The sequence below is a fragment of the Poecile atricapillus genome, chromosome 9 (genome assembly GCF_030490865.1).
Source record: "Poecile atricapillus isolate bPoeAtr1 chromosome 9, bPoeAtr1.hap1, whole genome shotgun sequence".
NCBI classification, from domain to species: Eukaryota; Metazoa; Chordata; class Aves; order Passeriformes; family Paridae; genus Poecile; species Poecile atricapillus.
Genome location: NC_081257.1, coordinates 11,069,960 through 11,089,574, shown reverse-complemented (window position 1 = coordinate 11,089,574; position 19,615 = coordinate 11,069,960). Strand labels below are relative to the sequence as shown.

The 19,615-nt window shown below is 37.7% G+C and overlaps 1 protein-coding gene across 1 annotated transcript in view; it reads right to left on the bottom strand.

The window, feature by feature from the left end:
* CACNA2D3 (calcium voltage-gated channel auxiliary subunit alpha2delta 3) overlaps positions 1 to 19,615 on the bottom strand; it is a 388,427-nt gene that overhangs the window by 42,089 nt on the left and 326,723 nt on the right. The window lies entirely within an intron of this gene.

Below are 19,615 nucleotides of genomic sequence, written 5' to 3'. Positions count from 1 at the left end.
TGTGTATTTTCTTAAAAGGAAGCATCTGACAAATATTACTGGGTATCAATTTTTTTAAAAAATTATATTAATGATAAATGGATTGCAATTTTTAAAAATCATTACTCAAGATACTACTGGTTTAAATTACATGTTTCTCATTATCTCAGTGGGATTATGTTTTGTCAAATATCAGTGAACCTTTCTTCCAGCCTAGTCTGATATTCCTATCGCTGTTTCTAATGAAGAGCAATATAAAGCACTGAGGTTTGCAGAAGATACAAAAGCAATTGATTCTTCTGGTTTCACTTGTCTAAACTGAGAGAATTCAAAAAAACTTTAGAAGTCTGAAGATGTAACTTCTAGCATATTCATGAGGTTTTTTAAAAAACAAAGCCTTTAGTTGTTTAGGAAAACTGAATGAAATTTCATTTTTTCATTCCTCCTCTAGGGCCTACAGCAGGAATCACTTAAAAACATATTTACAATTAGATTATTGGTACTTGCTTTTGCAAATGCACACACACTGATGTCATACACTTATTTGATTTTGTGTTAGCAGGTAGGGAAAAGTATGTGAAATGAAATCTGTAATGGACTGATACAATGAGATGTGAAATTACATAAGGAATTTTCATATTAGAGCAGGTTATAAATATTTTTCTGCTATCTGTAATTCGTGGATGGTTTTGCTTCAGAGAGTAAGTAAAAAAAATCCAGCTCTCCTTTTGAATAAACACCAGAGGAGACTCTCCAGCTCCATTTTATTATCTAGGAATTAATGTTATGGTCTGTGAGAAGATGCTCTCTGACAGCCAAGCAGCACATTTGCTTCATCTATTGCTTGCCTTTGGGCTCATTCCTAGCACACCCTACCTGCTTCTTCTGAGATGCAGGCAAAAAACACACACACACAAACACACACACACATGCACACACTCTTTCAGGAACTTTCCACAAGGAAATCACATCACTCCTGGATGCTGTGTCAGCATGGGAAGGGTCAATCTCGTGTGCCTGTAACAGGCAGGGATGTGTGGACTGTACTCAGATATTGTTCATTTAAGCTCAGCCCTTTGGAGTTCACTCTGTCAGAGATACCAGCACCCAGAAAACTGCTGTTCTTGAAAAGTGTTAATGAAAGCATAATAAACATTAATTAAAGAGTTAAAACTCTTGCTCTCCCCTAATGAAATTATGTGTATATAGAGGTTTTGGACTAGATAAGCTCATGAGTTCCCTCCCACTCTAAATTATCTTATGATTCTGATTTAAGTGTAAATGTTTTGTAGATAAGTGGTAACTTTACAATTCAGAACCTTCATTACAAAGAGAGTCAATATGCACTGAAAGTTTTCTGTGTCCTGTACAAAACCTACCACATAAAAGAATCTGAAACAGGAACGAGCTAATTACAGCAAAACTCATTTGTAAAAGATCCCATGTGCATGTTTCACTGAGTCACAATGGAATGCTGCAGCACAGCAATGCTATGGAAATTTCATTTCATAGAAATGCTGGGGGAGGGATTGATTTCTATGAAATGCAGAGCATCCCTCTCCATGAGCATGAGAAGGGGCAGCTCCAGGTTTGGTTTCACAGTAGCAGCTCTAAGACTTTGATGCTTTCTTGGACAGATTGTGAGGGAAAATAAAAGACAGTGAGGAATATTTGGGTTACTTCCACTTGAGCAGATTGAAAATTTCAGCAGCAGGGTAACTCGTGCAGAAACTGAAAGTACAGGCATTATTAATTTAGCTAGTGCCAGACTTCAAAAAAGAAATCAGTTTATTTTTCTACCTAACTTTGAAAAGGGTTGTATCACTCTGAGGTGCAATGCCATTAAAGATGGTAAAACTGAAACAATCCACTCTGGTCAAGGTAATACAGCACGACAACAGCAACATTTTAACATATTCCTCTTGCAATTCCTCAATTATAGTTTTGAAATCCTTTGGCTTGGTATTAAATAATGAACTACTACACGATGTCAACTGCATGATGGCTGCACTTGATTTATGGTTGTGCCTGATGATCTAAAGGGTCTTTTCCCATTGAAATGATTCCATGATCTCTACCTGTGCCTGCAGGGCAGGAGGAGAGAACACATCTCACAAACATGGCATGTTGAAAGCAGCATTAGGCAGGTTTTTTAGTGGTCTATATTAATATGAGATTTTAATCTCACAGTTTTGTTTTATTTACACATTGTTCCCTGCACAATTTCACACAGGAGCTCCCCTCCCTTGAATGAGTATCTTCTAAATATTCAATATCCTACATAATATATTATATATTATAAAGGAAAATTACTAACAGTCCCTAAAATTCAGCTGAAAATTATTTTAATGCCTCCAGATTTGAAAGAATTAACAGTGTTAAGGTATAAGAAAACTATTTTCTTTTCAACCCCTTATGTGATACTAAAGCACTTTTGCAGGTTTTTCCCTCCTGAGCTTTTCAAGGACTTTGTGACTAGAAGATTACCTTTTCATTTTTCTGGTCTGGTCATTTAATGCCATAAGAGCTATTCCAATATACTTCAAAAGGTTTTTGAGCCAACATACTCTCCTGAGCAATCCCTAATCCTTCAGCACTTGAGAACTTCAGAATAAAATATCTCTGCTCCAAGCCACCCAATATTTAAATCTGTGTTTTACCAACTGGCTACATGAAGGGGGAAGAGGAAACAGGAAAACTTCAAAATTATATCTCCCATGTCACCAATTCCTGTTTTAGCCTTCTGGGTGTAACAGCTACCACAGAGATTCAGATTAAAAAACTAAAATTGCACTGAAAATTTTCTAAATATTTTTCGGGAAAATATCCAGATAATTGCCACAAATAACAAAAACTCTAACTGGCCTTTGTGTGGAACATAGACTTCAAAGTATAAAGTTTTCTTCCACATTTGCAGGCTTGGTTCAACCAAAATGGCCAAAGGATAAAAATTGTTCAGACAGGGAAAAATGAGTTTTGTGTTCACTGCTGCCTTTTCTCTAATGTCACAGAGGAGGGTGGGCTGGAGCTGAGGGCAGGCAGGAGAACCTGAGATTGATGGGAGTTGATAGAGGGGTATTTTGTTTTATGGAACCCAAAATGTATAATTTCAAATGAATATTGCAAATCCAATTTTCTGTTTTAATCACAATAACAAATTTACTTAGGTGATGCAAATAAAACCCTTTAATTCTGCCTATGGAAAACAGTTATTAACTCCCTGAGATTTCTTCTCTCTGCTTAATAAAGTGGCTGCTATTTTTGTAGTGCAGACCCTATGAAATAACAGATGGTCGAAAACGACAAAGTTAAATTCTTGGCTCAGTGATAATTATTGTTAAATAAGTAATTTCCTTGTGCATTGATTCCATGGCTGAAGGTAATATTTTACTCTCTCAGTGGGTTGCTTTCAGGATGGAAGTATTGGGAAGTGCTGAAATGGTACATGGCTCAGGGCTGCTTAGTATCAAGGCAAACATGAAGGAAAACAAATAACTACTCAGAATAGATCAGGGTTGTGTTCATTTCAGTCTCCATGGTTAAGCAAACAGACAGGAAGATAAGGAAATCCTTCCTCAACAAATTACTTCTGTGCAAAGAATTAGAATCCTTCTTAGGTTCTAAGTAAAAAGAATAATTTCCTACTTAAAATAAGAGAGGAAAATAGATTAGAGTGATTTATTTCAGGCAAGAGAGGAGCTGAGTCTCCCTACAAACCTGACAAATGGATTCCAAATACATGATTATAGGAAAAAGTAGCAAAAGCTAAAGGGATTTGCATTCTCTGAAATATCTATACACTATAACACTATATATAAGCACTAGATCAGCAAGGTTACAAAAATATCTTAAGGTCTCCATTCCTTTTCCCACAGAATACAGTAGAGATTAAGACTCTCTCTCATACATAAAAGATGCCTAAAAGCTTAAGGACATTTTGGCCTCCTATTTCCCTTGGAATTATCTTAAATGAGGTTTAACTTGGCTTCAAAATAAGAAACGTTGGACACAGACTATTTTTCAATCTGTATCACCTTTGAGTATTGAGCTTAAACTCTTTAAGATCCTCTTCTTTCTCCCTACTAGTATCAGCTCTGATTATAATCTTTTAAAATATAAAATAACTACATGTGAAATATTCCAGAACACATTTAAATATTTTTTTAAAAGTTGATTTCACGTCTATTTTTTCACTTCTATTTATACTACAAATCTGTTTCAGTTCAAAATCCATCTTCAGCGTTTAGCTCAGGGAAAGGATACACTGAGTCTACACCCCAATGCACAATCCTCAAAAATAAACACCATAACTGTCAAGAACAGCCAATACAGATTAATAGAAGATGCCCACCACTAAAGGTGGTAAAAAACCTTGTAAGACATTGCTGTTTTATGCAGCATGGTTAAAAATAAAATCTAGATATTTTTCTCCCCTCAATTCAAGGAAGTCTTAGCTAATAAATTAGAGGTATTACAAAAGGAACTCTCTATAATATAGTTATGTAGACATTATGATAGACAATAATATAATTATGTAATAAATACCATAGTTATGCTTCAGTATCACCCAACATAGCTGCACTCTCAGTGGCAGTCATTCCTATATCATATGCAGGATATATAAAAATGTGAACAAGCACTTGTGAATTGGGCACTTCCCAGACTGCTTCTGATCCCAGGTTCAGTTTTTTTGCACAGTAAAATGAAGTCTCACCTTTCCAAACTTCACACTTCATTTCGTTTCCTTCTCAGTGATCCCTGTTATCTATAACTTCCTCCTCTCACCCCTGCTCATTGTTTTCAGTTCCTCTCTTCAAAGAGAAGATCTTCAGAATTACATTATAACATGAAAAATTTATTAGCTTTATTACCTGGAATGGCTGACCCTGATGAAAACACCCCCAAAAATTTAAATAAATAAAAAGTGAGACTGTCAGTTTAAGTCTGGATATTTTTTAATGCCCTAAAACCACAAACTTATGCCTGAAAACATTGGGCAGTCTCAGTCCTGGGTGGTGACACCAGCCATCCTCATAGGGAACTGTTATGAGAAGTCTGTGATAAAAGGGCAAAGTTGACAAAAAATGGGCCAAACTACTGAGCAGTTCTACACTTTCTTCTGTTTTTCTTATGACAAAGTATGGTTCCTACCTCAGCAAAACTCAAGTATCTGTTATGCATTTGGATAATTTGTTATTATTTTTCAGAAACTGTCCTTTGCAACGTGCTGGTTTGTTGTGTTGTGCTTTTCTTATAGTTTATTATTTAACTCATACTTTGCTATTTAACTCAGAGACAATTTCTAATGATTTCACAACTTCCTTTGTTGTTTCTTGACATGGAACCTTCTTGTTTTCTCTATGATAGATATATTGCATATTTAAATATTTTAAAATTACTTTTAAAATAATTTTAAAGTACTGTAAAAAGCACTTTACAACTATTTTATTATTAAATCCTTTGAATCCATGTAAATGTGCACCTGCATTTTCCATCTCAGTTTGAGCTACAGAGCCTGGTATAGTGTCAAATACAAAATATCTCAAAGTGCAAACTGTCACCTAGTTTTGGATTCTAAGCAATAAACTGGGAAAAAATCTTGTATTATTTACAGTATCTTACCTTTTACCTTTCTGTCATCAAGTGAGTGGAATGACTGCACATACAGAGACATTTTCAAGTCCTATTTAATTATTGTTTTTTTATGTGAGACAGTTTGAACACGCAACACAAAGACTGCTTCCCTCATCAGAGCTACTGCGATGCAGAATGGAAATGAGTGAATTGTCTTTAAGTGGGCAGTGGAAAGCTGAAGCTCTGTCTCTTTACTCACAAACCTCAAGCCTGCTACTTTCTTCCAGAAGATTTTTAGAATTAGTGATGGAGATGATTGGGCACATGGAGGCTACCAAGCCAGAGGGAAGCAGCAGCAAGTGGTGTTTCCTGAGGCCAAGCTGAAGCAGAACGGGAGGAGATGCTGGGAAGTTGATGTGAGGCCAGGCTGAAAGGGGAGCAGGATGATGATTGCTGGGAGGCCCAAGTTCATCCAAACTCAAACCACCAGGGGAAGATGAAGGGCTTGGTTTGCAGCCAAGCCCTGACAAACCCAACTGTGGAGGGCAGTCTGTGAACATCATCATAAACCAGACTCCCTCTGACCCCCTGACACACATCTTCCTTCTGGAGGACTAATGAAGCAGCAGCAGGAGCAGGAGGAAACACAAAAAGGATATATATTGAGTGTAAACAGAAAAAACTATAGACACTGGTGACAGGAAGTCCACTGCCTTTGCAGGAATCTTCAGAGGGGATCTTGGAGGGAAACAGGTTATCTGTAAATCATCATTGAGACAATCATCCTGCATCCCAAACTTTACAGGACAGCAGCCAGTGTGATGCCAACATTGTGACAAAGGCTCCCACAGCAATCTGCTCACTTACCCCATGAAAAACTGTGTTCCAGGAGCAAAGCTCAAGGGAGGGACTTTACTTCCATCTGTAACTAATAAAAAAAAACCCAAAACCCTAAAACAAACCTCCCATAAGCCCTGGGCATGCAAATTTACACCAAGTATGAATTTACACTTTGCTGGAAAGGCAGGTGCCTTGCTCCTGAGGAGTACAAGGAACACAGTGACAGCAGAAGGGAGTGACTGAGGTGGCCCAATTTGAAAAGGATGAGGCAGGGCACAGCTCAGCCCTACCTGGTGTCTGGAGAATCCTCCCTATGACTTTTAGAAAATGCCTGACACCTACTGACACCTGGCTCATTCCATTATCAAAAGAAAAATAGAGTGGAAGCTAAAAAAATAAAAGAGAAAAAAAAAAGCAGCTGAGTGGTACTACTTTTAGCCTCGTGAAGTTCCAGCAGCCTGCAGAAACAAGGCAAGAATCATCACAGAGGAAACTGTGCTGGTGGCAGAGCTTTTATGAATTCCTACGAGCCTTCAACTTTCTTCCAGCATCTCCTAGCACAGCCAATGCTCTGACAAATAATTTTGAATTCCAACGCTATAGGAAGCATGTGAAGATTGAAATCTGACCATAGTAATGATAAAATAATGAAGCAGTGAGGGTATTTTTATAACTCCCTAACCATTTTTTAGTTTTATAGGGTTTCCTTGCTATTTGAGTACAACCCATGACTGAAACGAAAAATAGGAACAGTATGTATTTGTAAGCAATTTATAAATCTTAAGGGAAGATCCAGGACTTGTTGAGGTCTCAGAAAAAGCTTTACATCTCACAGCTGACGTCCTAGTCTAGAGGAGCACAGCCAGACTACCTTTCCACCTCAGCCAAAAGGCTGTGGTTTCAAGCTGGCAATTAAGGAACCCTAAGAGGTTCAAAGTCCAGACAAACAGCCAGAAATTAGGATGTTTATCTGAATATCCTGTGACCGGACTCTCTTAGGATGTATAAGACTTTCTGCTTCCACTTGTGACTAAAACACAACACATTCAAGCCTTAATCATATTTTATTTGCAGACTTGATTCTGGCTACTACCTTAGCAGGTTAACAAAAAAAATATGTTTCTACATTTCTCAGCATTGTGAGGAGTCTGATGTCAGACACGGGCAAAGCTTCTATTGTAATTTCCAAAGTGGCTTACCCCTCCCAAACTGAAATCCTGTCATAGCAGGATGGGTACAAGTTGTCCTATTGCCAGACACAAAATACTTTAGATGAGACATTAAAGATAAATATTATGGCATCCACTGCAAAGTGAACTCACGAGTTCTCTGTCCAGTTTGTCTCCTGACGGTTCAATGCCCCCTCCACAGACCTGGGGCCCCAGACAGATTTTGGCCGCAGATTTTCCTGGTACCAATCCTTGCAGGGGAGGGATCTGACCAAATCTGATATTTCCTGCCTGCAGAACACACAGAGCACCAACCACTCCCTCTCTGCTGCTGTCACAGGGATTTGTGACCATACAAGGTCTATGAATATATGAAATCTCATTAGTCAAAGCAGGCTTGGGACACTCAATGAGCAAACACTGACATTTTATCAAACCACATCATTTGGAAATAAGTCTTGGATCTCTCATTTACTGAGTTATAATAACAATAATGGTGATAATCCCTACAAACTGTTTGTGCTATACTGTGATTGGCAAATTACTTTGAATTACTGAAAATATGAGTCATGTTACTTGAATTCAAATAATACATCAGAAGGACCTCATAATGAATAAAACTCTCCAGCCTTTCAACACCATATCTACTGGATGATTCATAAGTCAAATGTTTACTGTAATGCTCCAGAATAGTTCTCATGTTTTTATTTTTCTAAGATCACTACTTTAATCATGCTTTTGTTGTTCAACCACGTGGTGATAATCTACAGCTTTAGAAAAGGATAAAAAAATTACATGTCCAAAAGACTCAGTGCACATATTTTTATGTGCTTGAAATTGGGTAATACCATGGTATTCTGCAGTTGCAAGTACAAAGAAAATAACACTGGTGGATTTGCAACCTGATTTCCGTTTGTGTCTTTTACTGAACAATTTTTAAAAAGCAGTAACAGCAAAAAGATACAGATGTTAAACTTTTCCATGAATGGTATTATCAGCAAAAGCAGATTTGTTTGCCTGCTTTTTTCATTTTGGGATCAAAATTGTATTTTTATTAAATATCTGTGTAGAAAAGAACACAGTTGCATGTGGATTCAGCAAAATAGGAGTTAGCATTTGAGCTGTAAGCTGGCATTCTTGAAAACTCCTGAACTGGAGGTTTAAACCATGTCAGGAATGGAAAGCAATCTTAGACTAACAACACTGAGATTTTCCAGGATACTGGAATACAAATTTTTTTTCTCTTTCATCTTCTCCTACTATTTAAATAAAAAGAAATGCCATCTTTCAAGACGTGTTCAGTATATAACAAATACCTTTTGAATGTCAATTTCTAAAACTAAGGATTAACACTGGCTGTAATTGGAACATTTTCATATTTAATTAAATTTCTTTCATAAGAAAATTTTATTGTCAGAATTTTGAAACACGGCCAAGAAATATTAACTAGACCTCTCAGCAATGACTTGTACTGGGGAAATAAATTTCGCTCTGTATTGGGGAAAACAATTTATTATTTGCTTTATTTAATGTGTAGAAGTTCACGCCCATGAACTGGAAAGAGGCTAATGCCATCCAAGAGGCCAAACAATCATGGGTGGAATGACAGTGTTTTATTAACTTGCCTTACCAGATTTCAGGAAAAATAAGAACTCAACATTTTCAGATTTTCTACATAAGCCTGCATAGGTGCCAGCAAAAATGGTTGCTTGTGGCTGTTCTGGTGACTATTCATGTATTAAGAGGTGTTTTCATATTGCTGAAAATTAGCCAACAGCTTATTTTCTTCATTAGAAAGAGTTGAAATCACCTCTTTAAAGCCACAAAATACAAAGAACAATATATTGACCAACCTATGACCAAATACAAAATTAATAAATGTTTTTAATTGATACTTCAAGAAAAAAAGACACAAAGAAATAAGGCTTTTAAAAAATGTTGAGACTGATAAAATTAAAAGACACTGACACACTTTTAAAGTTTTCAATAAAATGTCAACATTGTCCAAGATCTGTGTGCCAAGTTATGGCCATAAGTGAACTCCTCTGGGTGAGTTATTAACTTCTGGAAATAGTGTAAGTGCTGACATGACTTTCACAATAAAAGTACAAATGGACCATACTTACTTCACATAAACTGCTATCCAGATGCTTCAACAAGTAGTCTATTATAATTTATATACTAATGATTAGCAGGATTTAGCTGTCAATGCAGTGTTAAGGCATATTTTAGAAGCATAAATTGGTACGTTTTGAGGGAAATCAATATAATGGGCACCAAATGTAATCCTCTTTAATGTAATAGCTTTGAAATAAATCAGGAAGGTTTCTGAAAGGGAGCTGTCTGATTAGACATTAAACTAAGGATTTATCATACAAAATAGCTTCTCTTTCTAATTAGTTGCCTGCTAGGTGCAAACTCAGCTGAGGCTTTTTCCTGGAAGGTGTTGAGCGCTGCTGATGCCCGCTGGAGTCTGGCAGCGTTCAGGGATGCCCAGCACAGGATGAGAACACAAAGCCACTTCCAGAATGGAGCTCTGGAGAACACAAAAAGCCTCAAAACTCTGCTCAAAGAAAGGACTCTTGGCAGGACTACCCAGAGATTGTGCTGCTGTATAGAGGCAAACCTACTCTTGATGTACAGGGAAAGTGAAGCTTGCAAAGGCCAGGTTTTTACAGCTGTTGGGGCACATACCAAAGGAGGCTGATCCTGATGGGCTTTCCAGGAGCACACACTTGACACTGCAGTCAGTAAAGGCTGGGCTGTAATTCTGAAGTCTCTATCATATTCCTAGGCATCGAAATAACTTTGAAATGACACTTTCCAAAATGTAGAAATTTATAAATGACAGAGGTTCTCCTAAAAGTTCTGCTAAAATACATTTATAAAACATATTTAATTTTCTAATTAATGCAAATTCAATCAATTCTTTATTTTTCTGCTGTTTTACAAAAAGAATGCTTGAGCATAATTTCCAGAATTAACAAACCTCAGCACATCTACAATGGAAGCAAATATTATATTATTATTATTTTATTATTATTATTACTATATTATCTTCTCCATTCTCTCACAGTAGAGGGCTGATATGCCCTATACTAAGGGAAAAGCCTTATTTACTTTTACTTGAAATAAAAGGAAATCAAAACCACACATTAGGGATTCAGTAAATTATAACAAACTCCCATAAAGTGGATTTAAACAGATTTAGTTTATATTCCTATATAAATTTTTGTATTAAAATGGCACAAATGGCCTCAGAAAGCAAAAAAAGAAGGGTCTCTCACAAGTTTCCCTGCCTTATTCTGTTCTAAAGTGCAGGTAGAAAGCATCTATGGGGATGAAAGGCTCTGACTCCTGCATGTGTACAGATACTTTTATACTGTGTTGACTTCACAAGTAAGACTCATTTAATTAATTGAGTTTAGATTGTAGTGCTGATTAGGCTCATATCCACAAATCAGAATGTTAACTGAGTTTCCATGGAAACACTATATGTCCCTGTTTTCCTTTTAGACAAGGCTATGCCTGTTTAACAAGTTTGCTGAGGACAACATGTTTTGTTTAAGTTATGTTAACTGGAGCCAATACTTCCTAATTACATTACCAGAAGAAACATTTACAGCAAAGCTTCTGCCATGGGAAACCCTCCATTGTTCAGCCCATCTCTGAAAAACAGGAAATATCAGCATGGCCATTGCTTAAAATGTGTTACCTGTTCTTTCATGTATAAAATAATCTCTTTTATAAAATTACAGTATTTCTCATATTTTATAATATTCATATACAAGGAAATTATCACATGGAATCTAGACTTCTGTGACTCTTTCATCAGAGAACATCTCCCCATGAAGACAAGGTAGGCCCAGGGTCTGAAGCACCAAAGGCTTAGGGCTGCTCCTGGTCTAAACATACCCTATAAATAGGAATTAAAATCAACCAGATTCTCTTCTTCAGAGAGATTTTTTCCCCATAAGTTTAGCCTAAGAAGAACTCTAGAAACCCAAATCTGACAGGTGCCATCAATCTGTCCAAAAAAGTGTAAAACATTTTGGAACTTTGAGTGGTGTATTTTGTTCACCATTTCATAATATTCTTATATAGAACACCAGAAAGGATGTGCTGTATTCACACTTGCAGTTTATATCCTGTGTTGATGGAAGGGTGATACATTTCCCTAAGATTTTAGGAGAAGAATCAGCTTCAAAGTCCTAATTAGGAATATTTAGAGATGCCATAGCAAGAGTGCTGTGACAGTACAATGAACAGGACTGTAATAAACAAGGCTTTTTACTTTTTCAGTTTAAATCTGCACTATGATGCAAGTGAAATGTTGTTCTACACGATTAATTTCACCCAAGTTCCATTTAGACAAAGTATTACAGAAAATCAAGCATTAGGTAATTCCCATTTCTTTCTCAAAACTTTTTCATGTTTTCAATGTAACAAAGTCTGCAGAAGTTCTAAAACAGGTATCCTTTTACTCCAAAGCTAAGAGAGCAATATGTAAAAGTATGACCAGCTGATGGCATATAGAAAAATAGAGAGTGTTAAATTTCCAAAGAAAGCCTGTACTACAACTGCTGGAAATCCAAATGTTCACTTTAGTGCCTATGTTTGAACACATTTCCAAATCACCACAAACTACAAATTACAGAGTACTCTGCTCTTTCTTCTTTCTAACAAGTTTATAGAAAAGATGCTTGTAGCAGTAACTAAAGAAAACCATTTAAGGTCCTAATGACCCCAGAAAAACTCGAGGTATGGAAATTATTATTTCACTAAAGTAGGCACACGATGCATAAACTTCACCCTCTAGAAGCAGCCAGCCCACTTCTCCCACAGAGCACTTTGAGAAGGGAGAAGTCAGCAGTGCTGTTCTTTGAACACATCTATTCTAACTCTGCTGAAACACAGAGATGGAGAGGAAATGGACACTGTCATTTTGAAAAGGGAAAAGGATAAAAAGTTTCAGCCAAAATATGAGTAACCAAGCTCAGCCCTGCCATTATATTCCAAAATAACCGACCACTGAAGGAAATAAAAGCAAATAAAGATGAAAACACACCCTTTTTGCTAAAGACAGCTATAGCTTTATGGACAGAGAAAGCTCAGCTAGGCTGAGTACCTTTGAGATCCCACCATAAATTATAGTCAAATAGACAGGCTTTTGAATTAAAAGTCATTGTATTGAATGATAATATATATTACCTCTATACTTCAGCATCACCCAAGTCAGATATAAACATGGAAGACAAAAAGATGAGATCAACATTTAAATGTTGTCTGAACTTCAGGGCTAATAATCTACTTTTATGCTGTACTTTTTAAAAATTTATTTTCTCACAGGCATTCCAGCTGTTGTCTTAAATTTGTTATCCTCTCAGCTTGAGAGAAAGTTCATTCTTGAGCACCTTAGGGGACAGGGAAACAGAAGCCATGGATAAAAGCCTAACAATAACTTCAGGTAGTACAAACAAAAACAAGGCATAGCTCAGTGTTACGACTGTCAGGACTTCATAATTTATACAAATCCTAAAGTATTTTCCTGCCTACTTAGCAGACAGCCTGTTAGCCATTTGGGATGATCCTCCTAAAAGATGTGTTAAAACTTAGTAATTTTCCTTTTCACCAAATCAAGAAAAGACAATTATACACTAGACATACTTTATAAATTGTAATCAATATTGAAAAAAAAAATCTATTAATGAGAGGAGAAAACATAGATTGAGGATCTTTGGGAATTCTCAGCATGAAAACAGGAAACCAAAACAGACATACAGAAGGACATATAGCCAAAAAGACATGATAATACAGAACAGGTATAAAGAGTGTAAGAATAGTGAAAACATGATGTTCCTTCATGATTTCAATCTATAGTATCCCTTTTTTGTCACTTGGTTTTCCCAGTCATGTTGCTTCGACACTGCTCATGTAAGTTGCACACGTACATAAACAGGGTTTTATTAAAGCTTCTTTTTATATTTCATAGCTACAGTTCTGTAGCTGTTCTGGGTTTTTCTCTTTCTTTTCTTTTTTTTCTTTTTTTTTTTTTTTTTAATTTGAATGCCTGTTTTTCAACTCCTGAATACATTTCCTCCCAGGGTATCTGAAATCTGTAATCATCGTCCCAGTGTTTCTCTCCCACATTACACTTTTAGAATCAAGTTCCACGGCTTTTAAGAGTTATGTTTACGTCAGAGGGATCAAGAGGTTTAAATTTCAGTACCTATTAAACGAATTTAATTATCCAACCAGTTCCATTTGGATACACTGTTACTGTTTTTCACTAATCCATAACAGATTTTCCAGTATTGTAATTCTCATTAATAAAATGCCCTGTGAAAGAGTATTTTCTTTCTATTTTTTAAACAAAAGTCCTCTCAGTGGCCTATTTTGCAAATTCTAAACAGAAGCATCATTATCCTGTATACTAGCTAAGTTTCCCAGGGATTTATCCTGTCTGAAAACAGCAGAACTAACTAAACTTGAGGGATGAGATGTCTATCCATATACCTGACCTGCCCTGTTACTTCATTTAAAACATTCTATGGAGAAAAAAAGGTATTTTAAAAACATGCTTGGTGTTTAAAACCTGCTGACAGATTAAAATGTAGAGGGTGAGAAAAGGAGAGGAGCGTGCTAGGGGATCTCTAGGATGTTGTCAGAGGACTGTTGGTGCCTGCAGCTGCAGCAGCTCAAGCAGTAGGGATGACAGAAATCCGGAGAGAACAAGGAAACTGGAAAAGCAGCAAACTCTGCACTGCCTTCTAAAACTTATCTGCTACTGAAATGAAGAACAGTGGCAGCAGGTAATGGTATCTGGCTCATTCTTGTTCACTGGAGCCATAGGGGAAGTTTTACAACATCCATATTCTGCTCATGAGGTGTTCCCGTGAGCAACAAGCAGCGACATTCTGGGTGCTGCTCATGGCTCCTGCCCAGAGCTCTGCTGCCTACACGGACATTTGAAAGGAGCTGGTGGTTCACACTTCACCTGCTGCAAGACAATTGAGATCCTTTCAGGAGTTACCTTTTCCCTTGTAGCAACACATCATCCAATTGAAACGTTCCATCCCAGCTTCAAGCCACAGCTGCTGAGCATGGCAGTCCTGAACCAATGAACTTACATCTCTCCTGATGAGTAAATCCACCAAAATTATGTATTTAGCAATTATCAGATGCATAATTTTAAAGTCAGGTTATTTAGTACCTTGCAAAATTAATGAAAAAAAAAAAAAAGGCAAAAAAGCCTCCTGTGGATATTTCCAAAGTGTTGCAAGGATTACAGAGGTTTAACTATTTGACTTTTCACTGCAGGAAATGTCATCCCCGCTTCTGCAAGTTTCTGTGTTCAAGTGACTACCAGGGCAAAGAGAAAGAGTCCTTTTGAGCCCATAAACACAGGAGTTCCCAACATTTACCAGTGACTCTTACTGAATTACTACAATTTGCCTTAAAATCACAAAAGGAATCAATGAAGTATGAGTTCTACTTTGGTGAGCAGCAGTGTAAGAAACATTTACTGCACTTTAAAGTATTTCCTCATACACTGTCAACATTTCAAAACCCTTTCACAGATGTTGCTCAAAAAAATCCTTCCAATTCTTACAAGAGCTGCCCTAGTAAATCAACCACTCAGAATGCACAGGAGATTTATATCCTGGTCTTAAGTTTGAGTCCAGGGTGAGCTGTGACCATGAACAGAAATTCTCATTAAATACAAAAAAGGAAAAAAAAATCACTACGTAAAAGCTTAGAAAAACTTTGATGAAGAATAAGTTATCAAGAAAAATAGCAAGAGATCTCAGTTTTAATATGTTTAAGACAGGACAAAAAGCATCTAAAATGTCAAGATGAAACACAGTGTACACCTGTAGTTATTTTTGCATGTGTTTTTTCTCACCACTTTTATTTCTTTCATTTCTCTTAGCTTGATGTCAAGCAATAGTTTTTTCTATTTGCAATAATGGCACAGTGAGTTCATTAATTTACTCTTACTGGAGATACATTCTATCTATGGATGCTCAGCATGTGTAACAGGTGGTTGACATTAGTCAGGAAATGATTGAAAATTGAATCTGCACCCCCTGCTGCTATTTGTGATGGAACAAATACTCTGCTGACACTTAATCTGCCCCTTGCTGCAACTTCATCTAACTTGCAATTAAGGTAAAGAGGCCCAGAATCTTTATTCCCTGTGCTTCTCCTCATTCTGACAGCCTTGCATCCATCCTGGTAATTTTTCTACCTACCAAAGCACACGGTAGGGCTGGTGTTTCAGCATTTTCCAGCTAAGCCCTTCTCACCTTCATATATTTCTTCTTATTTAGTTGTGAGAAAAGAATAAAAGCCACACTAACTTCTAAGAGCATTATACTGGAGTTATAATACCCCAGCAAACTGCTGACTGCACTGCCTAGGGATTGAAAATGAGGGAAGGGAAGGGAAGGGAAGGGAAGGGAAGGGAAGGGAAGGGAAGGGAAGGGAAGGGAAGGGAAGGGAAGGGAAGGGAAGGGAAGGGAAGGGAAGGGAAGGGAAGGGAAGGGAAGGGAAGGGAAGGGAAGGGAAGGGAAGGGAAGGGAAGGGAAGGGAAGGGAAGGGAAGGGAAGGGAAGGGAAGGGAAGGGAAGGGAAGGGAAGTGCAGACAAAAGACTGCTTTTTATATATTATGAACAGACCTGGTAACAAAGACCTGGATACTACTACTGAAATAATTTTCCAGTCCAGATCAGAACAGCACTGTGGGGAAGAACAGAGTTCTGACCTAGACAGAGAAGGTGCTCAGCCTGGCTGTCCTGTGCTGCCCAGACACTGCAGCTCACACCTCCCCAGGCAGCAGCTTCCTGCCACTGCCAGGCTGCCCAGCCACCCCTTCCCCACCGTAAATCTCCACCTGGAACACGGCAAGTTCCAGTTCATCTCCTCCACTATTACATCTCATACTCTGGCCACTCCAAGAGGTGTCAGAGGAAGGTGTAAAAATTCCCATAAATAATAATTATGGAAAAAAAATGCCACAGGGAAAGGTTTTTCTCCAGAAGTTGTGTCATTAGTGGCTGATTAAAGCCCTTAAGAGTGAAAGTTTATATCCCTTCTTTTTTTTTTTTTTTTGCCCCATGAGGTAACTATGGCTCCAGATTATATATGAATCCTACTAATCTTCTGGCCCAAGGATAACTTCCAACAATGCATTTCATAGATTAATTACTCGCTGCATAAACAAGTACCAGATGTATCTAAGTAAGGCAAAACAAGCCACTGGAAAGGAAAGACTGGGTCTTCCCCTGTACAAAATCACAACTCTCTGCCTGGTTTCTTGTTTCTAGAGCTGCACAACATTACTTCCCACCTGAAAGGGACACAATCAAATAACTCATAACAACTCAGACACAATGAAGTCATGGTGTCTCATTATGCTGTGTCAAAACCAGCATTTGATACTACTAAAATATAGCTGATATTCCTCCTCTCTTATCTTGTCTAAGCAAAGGATGTCTGAAGAAATCCATAAGCCCACTTCTCTGGAAAATATGGCCAGATTTTTAAGGTATAAATCTTCCTCGAGCCAAATTTAGTTTGATGCATTGGCTTATACTTCTGTTGTGAAAAGCAAGCAGAAATAGGATCCAGGGCCTTCCTCTAAGTTCTGTCAACTTTCGAAAACCTTGTACCCTGCCAGGAAAAATCTGAGAGAGTCCTGCGTTCTCAGAGTACGAGGAGTGCCCTTGTAGAAAGAAGAGCATGAGGGACTCCCAGGTCTCCTTTTCCCTGTCACCTTTGCACAGGGCTCTGAGTCATGGGAAAGGGCACAACCCTTCCCCACCATGCACTACTGTAGTTTTTAAAGTGCTAGTTAAAGGGGAAGAATTTTAACAATAAAGGTATGGGCTATTTCAACAACAAATACAAATTTTTTCTTTGTCCTGAGCCAAAATGAAGAGGGGTTTTCATTTACCCAAAGTTTCATGTAGGTTCTTGAGTTTACAGAGCTTAGCTGTTTTACCGATCTGGAAACACACTTTAGGAAAGAGAAAGTGCATTCCATTTCCCTGAAAGTATCTCAGTTTTAATTCCTTCCCACTCAACAGCATAAGGAAAATAAATCTAATAAAGAGTATGTATAGGAATTGTTTGCTGTGGTCTTGGGAACATTTTTTAATATAATTGTGTCTGCCTGGACTCGATATACAATGCAGTGGAATCCAAATCCTGTAGCTTTTAAATATTTGAAATATTTAAATTGTTTCCTTTCTGCTAGAGTTTAATTAACATAATGCTCTTCTGTAAAAGAGATGATTCTTACACATAGAACTCCTTTAAGGCAGATGGCAGTAATTGCTTCAACAAAGAGTTTGCTGGCAAAGCAAAGACAGAGCTGCCCCCCTCAGCCAGCAGGGATCAGATATTAATTCATGGGGCTTTCTTGCTATTTGCAATGGGAAACATACCTTGCTGCAACAAGGCACAGGCTAATTTAAGAGGCTGCAATAACAGTTGCTGCACCACATCAGACAACTGAAAAGTATCCTGCTGGTGGTTCAAAAGGCCAGAAGTAGGGTAGGTTTCATGGTTATCCTGTTTCTGGCAAATCTCTACAGTTTTCACCACATCAGACTTCTCTGTCACAACCAAAGTATTATTCCTAATAAATGGGAATAGGACATGGATTATAGGTTGGGGAAACTTCTGTTTACAAAACATGTTCATTCAGAGTTCTCAATATAAGGAAGAAATAGCCACATCTACATGAAAAGCAAATCGACAGATTTAATCATATGTTTCCAAATCTGAACCCAGCATGAAGATGTTTTAAAAAGTAATAACTTCTTATACCATGATTCCGAGTAAATAAAACAACCTCTGCATTATTGTAGGACCTGAACCTCCCACAGTGCTTAACTTTCTGTGACCTTGTCCTGTGAACATCTCTGTAATATGGTGAATACTAAAAATAATACAATTACAGTTGCAAAGACTTACCTAAAATAGAACAGGAATTTAAGAGACATTCTTTAAGCCCACTGTTACATGAAATAAACTGCAGTGGGATGTGGATACCCATCTGGTCAGCAAATATTAGTTCAGATGAAAAAATAACTTAAATTGAATTCATAAGCCATATAAGCCTTTGAATTCATATGCCAAATAAAATTATAGATACCAGAGAGAATTTAATAGCATCTTATCACACAAAAACCCAATAACATAATAGCTATTACCTCCTGCAAGATAATCAAAAGTCATGAAAAGAGCTGCCACTGATACAAGGGATGAGTTAATGCAAGGAGAGTGGGAAGTTATCTCAAGAAAAAAGTACCTGACTTAACTCTATGTATCCATGACTACAGCTCCTAAGGAAGATGCTATTTTATAAAAGACCTTTTTACATTTAATTGTGTCTTCACTAAAATGATCCATGAGTATTTTTTAAGATGGGACATAGAAATAGCAAATAAATGTATCATGCTACAGAAGTTAAAAAAGCTTTTTGCATTAACCTGACACTAATCTATAGTACAGTGCAGTTGATTTTTAAGCTTCTCTCCCCTTTTTTTGTAAAGTTTGGGTTAACCAGGATGACTGTGGTACCAGGTTTTCTACACCTGCAGTGCTTCTCCACACTAAATCCCAGGCTTCATCCTGTATCAGGACAACGTGTCATCCATCAAGAATGTCAGGGATGGAAAGCTCTGCCACTCACAGCAGCAACCCTGGCATCCTCAGGATGAACAATCACGTTTACTTTACAGAATGACAATTTTCCTATGTTGTCCTTCACCATTGCCATGTATCCATTGCTCCTTTTCCTGGTGTCAGAAACACCTGAGTGAAGCACACGATCCTGACAGGCACAGCTCTGCCCTGGGAGCCAGGGGAACAGAGAGCTCAGCACATGATCCTGACAGGCACAGCTCTGCCCAGGGAGCCAGGGGAACAGAGAGCTCAGCACATGATCCTGACAGGCACAGCTCTGCCCAGGGAGCCAGGGGAACAGAGAGCTCAGCATGCGCTTCTGGAAACCAAAAGTGCCGATGGAAAAGATGGGGTTA